The 8454-nt window shown below is 43.7% G+C and overlaps 1 protein-coding gene across 1 annotated transcript in view; it reads right to left on the bottom strand.

Annotated features, from left to right (window-relative positions):
- Positions 1–6271: 6271 nt before the first annotated feature.
- Positions 6272–8454, bottom strand: part of N4BP2L2 (NEDD4 binding protein 2 like 2) — a 112692-nt gene continuing 110509 nt past the window's right edge. The window contains exon 10 of the mRNA XM_030818551.1: positions 6272–6757. The gene's annotated coding sequence lies outside the window, so the exon portion shown is untranslated. The remainder of the gene's footprint in view (positions 6758–8454) is intronic.

Genomic DNA, 8454 nt, shown 5'->3' with positions numbered 1-8454 from the left:
CGATTTGTGAGCACCAACATCTGGCTGGCGTCCCAAGGGCTACCACCACTCTCCCAGGGCTTGTATCTTTTCTTGTTTCATCTTTCTTTAGCAGCCTGCCAAAAATATTATTAGAAAGCTTTGTTGCCTCTACATAACTTTAAATCTCTCCTTCCTCAGAAAAAGCACCCATAAAACTCAGATTGATTTATGAACAGTAGCATAAGGGCTACCGCCCAGGTACCTGCCCTGTTGCCCCCTGAGAAGTGGGGGCTTCTTGGAGAACTCTTTCAGATCCCCGGGGAAAGCGAGTGGCAGAGTCTACCGAAACCATTTATAGAGAAGTATCCAGACTGAAGTTCTCAGTTCCAGGAACTAGGGAGCACCCATTGGTTGATCACCACAGTGACTCTCCAACAGTTCACCCTCAAGAGCGTGACAGAGTGATCCTGTTTTCTGAACCAAAATTCACCATGCCTGCCTGAAAGAAACAACATTCAAAATTGACACCATCCTGGGAAATCCAGAATATATGGTGGCTTTGGCTATAACAATTATTGTAAAGTAATAATTCTATTTCTGGCAGCTAAGATACTAAAATTGTGAAAAGAAACTATGAAAAAAGTGTGATTTCCTTCTAAAACAAAATCCAGAGATTTCACAGTTAGCTTTTAGGAAAGGACTATCCAAGTGGGGAGGGGCTCTGTGCTGAGAACTTCCCCTTCCGCTAGAGATTTCCCTCTAGGGATGGGGTAGGGCGGAGTGGGAGATGAGCTGCTCTCCCTTGAAAATCCATTCCCAGCGTGGAAGAAGAATACTTTCCTCATTCTTCTCAGCACTGCTAAGAAACAATGGAATTTCAAAGACCTCTAAATATTAGGAGGGAACCCATAAGGAACAGAAAATATACATGAATCATAAAAATGGTGACAAAATCTCTGTATCTTATCATAATTTGCCCAGCCTCACATGCTACCTTTTTCATTTTAACCTGCACTGGCTAATATGGGGGCCACTGGTCACATGTGGCTAGTGAGCACTTGGAATGTGGCTACTGCAAACACGCTGTGCCCGGGCCCGGTGCAGTGGCTCATGCCTGTAGTCCCAGCACCTTGGGAGGCCAAGGCAGGAGGATCACTTGAGGCTAGGAATTTGCGACCAGCCTGGGCAACATAGTGAGACCCTGTCTCTATCAAAAATTCAAAAATTAGCCAGGTTGTGGTGGTGTGTGCCTGTAGTCCTAGCTCCTCGGGGGGCTGAAGTGGGAGGATCACTTGAGCCAGCGAGTTCAAGACTGCAGTGAGCTATGATGGTACCACTGTACTTGAGCCTGGGCAACAGAGCAAGACCCTGTCTCCTAAAAAACATAGAGTAAAATTTTAAAAATACACGCTGAATTTTGAAGATTCAGTATGAAAAAAGAAATATTAAAAATTTTTTTATATTGGTTATATGTTGAAATGGTGTGCTGGGTATATTGGGTTAATATATTATTAGAATTAATTTCATTTATTTTTATCTTCCACTGTGGCTCCTAGAGAGTTTAAGTTACATATGTAGACGGCATTATATTCCTACTGGACAGGGCTGCATTAAGCATCCGTCCACTTCCATTTCCCTCTGTTAAGAGGTCCCAGACAGCAGCTTCAGGAAGACAACGCAGCTTTGTGGGTAGGGGTTTCAGCACAGGGCTTGTGGCAAGTAGAGCTATCTAACAGATGCCAGGAAACATGAGTGTGCTCCTTAGGAGAGGGGGCTGAGCTCAGAGCTTTGGAAATCCTTGCCCCTATGAGGAGATAGAGAAGAGAGAAGACAGCTGAGGAAGGGGTCCTGAGGACACCAGCATTTAAGGACTGTGCCCTCAAGTGGATCTAGCAGAGGAGAGGACGATTGAATGACCAACAATTAAACAGAACACTGAAAGATGCAGGGAGGCCCAGGGAGGGAGTTTCAAGGAGGATCACATGGTCAGCAGTACCTGGAGATGAACCTACACACTTTCCTTTCACTTTTCTTTAGTTGACATTTAACTAGTCAATAAGTTCTATTTTCCCCAATGTATTCCTCAAAACCACAGTTTAAAGTAAACTGTTTGGGTATCTTTTTCCTCTCACTAGAGGAAGTGAGAGGGCAGGGATAGTGTCTTATTTATCCTTGTCAGCCCAGGCTGTAACACAATATCAGCCTGATATTCAGAAGGTGCTTGATAATTGTATATGAATCTAAACTATTTTCTTAAAAGATAATCCTGAGTTTGGGATTTACTAAAAATTAAGACTGAACAGGCCAGGCGCGGTGGCTCACGCCTGTAATCCCAGCACTTTGGGAGGCCGAGGCAGGTGGATCACCTGAGGTCGGGAGTTCGAGACCAGCCTGACCGATATGGAGAAACCCCGTCTCTACTAAAAATACAAAATTAGCCAGGCGTGGTGGCACATGCCTGTAATCCCAGCTACTCAGAAGGCTGAGGCAGGAGAATTGCTTGAACTCGGGAGGCAGAGGTTGCAGTGAACCGAGATCGTGCTATTGCACTCCAGCCTGGGCAACAAGAGTGAAACTCTGTCTCAAAAAAAAAAAAATAAAAATAAGGCTGAACAAGATAGTGATAATGTAAGGGAGTAACATAAACAGAGCCAGCACGATCTCACTTTGCTGCACCAGAAACCATTACTATCATGGACAGAAAGAAAATAACCTTATAAACACCATTTTTGGCAAATGAAGAAACATTGAAATTTTTCTCTAACTATCACTGTTTAACAAGATGTGGAAAAGTAAGCAGGTGTGAAGGAAGAGCTAGTGGAAACCGGGAATGTAACCCTCAAACCTAGAGCTCCAAATAACCCTGGACTTGGAATGCTTAGCAATCAATCAGTGGCCGGGCATGGTGGCTCAGGTCTGTAATCCCAGGACCTTGGAAGGCTGTGGCAGGAGGATCACTTGAGGCCAGGAGTTTGAGACCAGCCTGGGCAACACAGCAAGACTACTGTATTAGTCAGCGTTCTCTAGAGGGACAGAACTGATAGGATGAATGGATAGATAGATAGATAGATAGGAGATATATATGGATTTTATTAGGTAGTATTAACTCACACAATCACAAGGTCCCACAATAGGCCATCTGCAAGCTGAGGAGCAAGGAAGCCAGTCTGAGTCCCAAAGCTGAAGAACTTGGGTCTGATGTTCGAGGGCGGGAAGCATCCAGTGTGGGAGAAAGATGTAGGCTGGGAGGCTAAGCCAGTCTAGCCTTTTCACATTTTTCTGCCTGCTTTATATACTGGCCATGTTGGCAGCTGATTAGATGGTGCCCACCCAGATTAAGGGTGAGTCTGCCTTTCCCAGACCACTGACTCAAATGTTAATCTCCAGGATCAATTCTTTGCATCCTTCAATCCAATCAAGTTGACATCAGTATTAACCATCACAACCTCATCTCTATTTTAAAAAGTTAAAAATTAGGCATTGTGGCACACATCTGTGATCCCAGACTGGGGAGGCTGAGATGGGAGGATCACTTGAGCTCAGGAGTTCCAGGCTGCAGTGGGCTATGATTGCACCACTGAACTCCAGCCTGGACAACAGAGCAAGACACTGTATAAACAAACAAACAAACAAACAAAAACTATCAGCCTCAGGTTCTCCTGCCCAGGGATGCCAAAATAGCAGAAAGTCTGAAACCAAGATGAAGCTTCCAACGTAGTGTAACCAAAGACCTTTTAACATAATAGAATCTTGATAAATATTATAGTAGGAGCTTTCCCAAGTCTCTCTAGTACTATGTCCAGAAAAACTTCTTTTCTCATTTTTAAAAATTCACTCAAAAATGTAAATTAGTTTTATATACATACTTATTCATCTTGTTACATACATATAAGCGATGTATGAATTGAGAGGACAGGAAAGAAATCTATCTTTGCCCGCTTAGCCATTTCTATGATGGGCTTCTGATCTGTTTAGGACCTTCTGCCAGATTCAGATGGAAGTGTAGGATCCAGCCAGTCAGAGGGGGACTTTGTCTCCCCCTCCCCCAACACTGCCTCCTTCCTGGCTCTTCTGACATCCTTCCCCTTGAAGCCTGATGGAGGCTTTGGGAAGCAGGAAGAGGCTAGGGGAAGGGGGACAAGGGAAGAAAAGCAATGGGAAAGATGTCAGCTTAGCCAAATTGGCAGAGGGAAATGTCCAGGGCTCTGGATATTTCCAACACAGAAATATTCCCTAGATAAGGCTGACTTTGATCACCCTGCCCCACACTGCTTTCTGCGTTCCATCCCTCTTTTTGGTGTCGGACTCCTCCCCAAAGGGGAAGACCAGGTCTCCTATTTCCACAGTACCTATATTTGCCACAGTGTACAGGGGCACTCGGTATGAGCTCCAGGGAGGGAGTCTGGGAGGGAGGAGAGGAGCCCAAACCCATTTCTCTACTGCTCCATTCTGGAAATTAGGGCAAGGTCATGAAGGCAAGGGCTGGAGAGAGCTGGGGGCTTTCTGGAACCCAAGTAAAAGCCTGGGTGGCTGCTCAGCTGGTATGCATCAGTACAGCATAAAAGTGCTCCACAACCGGTCCTGCCCACACCACCCATTGTCAAATGTTTTGAATACCACTCTTGGGTATCACCATGATGGTGCGGATTCTAATATATTCACTAGAAAGCCACAAATGCTTTGCTGTGGAAGGCCCCTAAGAAAGCAAGAATTTGCCAGATGCCAAGATCCTTCCCCAGCTCTCTATGCTTCAAACCCTAAACTAGTCAGATCTGCCTTGAAACCGTCCCATCCTGGGCCAGAGGCAAGTCTAATTTGATAAAGCCTCTAGGAGCCTGCAGAATTCAACAAACACTGAAGACCACTGTGTCTGTCTGGAAGAGACCCACAGTTTAGTGGAGAAAGAAACATAAAACTGTACAAAATGAACATAAGGAAAACACTGAGATATCTTAAATGCAGCACTAAATTCCCAATAAAGATGACAGATTAAACACAAGTATTCAATTTCTACTTCCTCTTTGAAACCCTGCTAGAATGTAAAGGGGGTTGATTTGGCTTATTTTATTTTATTTTTTTTTAGCAGGAGTGATTGTTTTGTTACTATTTTTGTTTTAAGCATAAAGAAGAGGGAGAGATCACAGCAACAAAATTTTGGAAACTGGAGAGCAAAAGGCCAAGTGTTAATTGATTCGGCCAAAAAAAAAAAAATCCTCTGATTTATAGACAGCCAAGAAACAACACAAATTACCCAGCATAAACCCTAAATCTCAGAAACTGGAAGGTTTGGAGGTGGGGCTCTACACCAGAAGGGCAGTTGCAAGTCTGTTTAACAAACAAATGTCCATACCCTAAGCAGCTGCCTGCCCGTCCCCAGGCCTAGAGGTTTGCTCCTTTGAGAAGATTAGACAGAAGATCTGGGAGAAGTAGGGTAAGATAAGACCCGGGGCTCTCTTTCTGCAAATGGGGATTAAGTTAATATCTACATGTTGAATAGTGCGTAGTCACTCCTTAATTTATATTTTGTAAATATGAATTTTCATATTTTAAGTTTATTAAGTACAACTAAACTAAAACAGAATAAAAAATAATATTAGTAACTTCTAGTATAGTACAAGTCCCATAATCCCTAACCAAAACTGTAGAGGTCAGATATACTTCAGAATTCAGAAAGTGTTTGTTGTTTAAAGGTAATGGTACTGTATATTATCCTATATTCCCAGTGGGGTGTGGCGCAGACCTCTGTAGTTAAACACATTAATATGTTTGCAATGAAATATATGAATATACTTTATACATTCCAAGTGGGATAAATAAAGAGTAAAATTAATTGCCTACCTTTTGGGGTCAGGTTTTTTTTTTCTTGGCTCACTGCAATCTCTGCCTCCCATGCTGAAGCGATCATCCCCGCCTCAGCCTCCTGAGTAGCTGGGACTACAGGCGCATGCCACCACACTTGGCTAATTTTTGTATTTTTTGTAAAGATGGGGTTTCACCATGCTGCCCAGACTGGTCTCAAACTCCTGGGCTCAAGTGATCCTCCTGCCTCAGCCTCCCAAAGTGCTGGGATTATAGGCATGAGCCACGGTGCCCAGCTTGTATTTGGGTCAGGTTTGGCTGCAAACTTAGTTTTAATGTCAAACTTATTTAAAAAACAGAAACAGTGGTTGCCAGGGGCTGAGGAGAAGGGAGGAGGAAGGGGGAAGGAGGAAGGGGGAAGGGGGAAGGGGGAAGGGGGAATGGGTCATTGTTTAATGGGTATAGAATTGCAGTTTTGCAAGATGAAAAGAGTTCCAGAGATGGATGCTAGTGATGGTAGCATGAATGTATTTATAACACACTTAAAAGTGGTTAAGATGGTAAATTTTATATTGGTGTATTTTACCACAATGAATACATTTGGAAAAATAACTATTGATTTTCAGAGCTTTTTGGATTTCAGAATTCTAGAAATGGGATCTCAGACCAATACTTGGATATAGGGGCTAAACTTTTAATCCTAATGCAGTTTTAAAAATAAGGCACTCAAGTTTTCTGTGCCTTATTTTCTTCTATCAAACAAATTAAAGTATGGCATACATCTTCAAATTAGACAATAAAATGTTCAAATTGTTACCTCCTCTGTTGAGTTTTATTATTCAGATAACTTATCAAGAATGGTTAAACAGATTATCCAAACTGATTTTGGTATCCAACGGGTATGTCTCTGGAAAGAATCCCTTGGGTTGGCACTGAGCACTCTGATTTTCTCCGTGATCATGATCTTCAGCAGTACCATGAAGACAGCAGAACTCAACTACAAGCAAACACAAGCCCAGACAAGACCAGAAAACATGTGACATGAACAGTTTGTTTTCAGGTTCCCAGCCTTTACTTCCTGAGTTATGCCACTCCCCTGGCATCCAGGACTTCACAGCTGTCCCCACAGTCCACACTGCTTAGTCCTGCCTCATTCAAGAGCCTGTTCCCTGACATTTCCCAACTCCCTGTGCTTTAGCTGAAACTTGTTCTAGATCCCATTCCCTGAGGATCCAGCTATGTACATTACAAAAAATTAAAAATAAATTCATGCAAATGTGTTAACATGTTTACTGGGTCAATATGTTCCTCTGCTAAAGAACACAATTTCTATTTTGCCAGAGAGCATTTCAAAGGCAATGTTTTGGCCGGGCACGATGGCTCACACCTGTAATCCCAGCATTTTGGGAGGCCGAGGTGGGCAGATCACCTGAGGTCAGGAGTTCAAGACCAGCCTGGCCAACATGGCAAAACCCCATCTCTAAAATAATAAAAATACAAAAATTAGCTGGGTGTTGTGGCGGGCTGTAATCCCAGCTACCCAGGAGGCTGAGGTAGGAGAATCGCTTGAACCTGGGAGGTGGAGGTTGCAGTGAGCCACGGTACTCCAGCCTGGGCGACAGAGCAAGACTCCATCTCAAAAAAATAATAATAATAAAAAAGGCTGGGCACGGTGGCTCATGCCTGTAATCCCAGCACTTTGGGAGGCCAAGGCAGGTGAATCATGAGGTCAGGAGTTTCAGACCAGCCTAGCCAACATGGTGAAACCTCGTCTGTACTAAAAATACGAAAAAAAAATTAGCTGGGTGTGGTGGCGGGCACCTGTAATCCCAGCTACTTGGGAGGCTGAGGTGGAGAATCGCTTGAAACCAGGAAGGCAGAGATTGCAGTGAGTCGAGATCGCACCACTGCACTCCAGCCTGGGCAACAAGAGCAAGACCCCATCTCAAAAAAAAAAAAAAAAAGAAAAGAAAAAAAAAGAAAGGCAATGCTTTAATCCAAGGCAGTATTTAGGGGAAGGGAATTCACTCTTATTATGAGTCTATTATTTTTCAGGCACTAGGCTCCACACTTTGCACAGTTTTTTGTGTTTTGTTTTGTTTGTAGAGATGGAGTCTTGCTCTGTTGTCCAAGCTGGAGTGCAGTGGTGCGATCTCGGCTCACTGCAACCTCCGCCTCCCGGGTTCAAGCAATTCTCCTGCCTCAGCCTCCCGAGTAGCTTGGATTACAGGTGTGTGCCACCACATCCAGCCAATTTTTTTTTTTTTTTTTTTTTTTTTGTATTTTAGTAGAGACAGGGTATCACCGTGTTGCCCAGGCTGGTCTCGAACTCAAGCTCAGGCAATCCGCCCGCCTCAGCCTCCCAAAGTGCTAGGATTACAGGCATGAGCCACCGCACCCAGACAGTTTTTTCATTTAATAACTTTGCAAAGTTATTTCATTTAATCCTCATTTAAAAGATAAAAATTTTACAGATTTTAAGAAACTGAGACTCTGAGAAGGGTCCTCTGTTAAGAGTCACACACAGCTAGTCAGGAGGAGCCTTAAGATAGGGACCCATCCTCTTCCTAGCACCCTGCCCCACTGCCGTAAAGGAGTGCCATGACATTAAACACCCTGGCAACCAGCAGGGAGAATATTTTTAAATGGGCACTGACTTGTGGCTCCCAGAGCCAACCAGATTCTCCTGCTATT

Source organism: Nomascus leucogenys, chromosome 9, assembly GCF_006542625.1.
Source record: "Nomascus leucogenys isolate Asia chromosome 9, Asia_NLE_v1, whole genome shotgun sequence".
Lineage (NCBI taxonomy): Eukaryota > Metazoa > Chordata > Mammalia > Primates > Hylobatidae > Nomascus > Nomascus leucogenys.
This window is presented reverse-complemented; position numbering and strand designations above follow the sequence as displayed.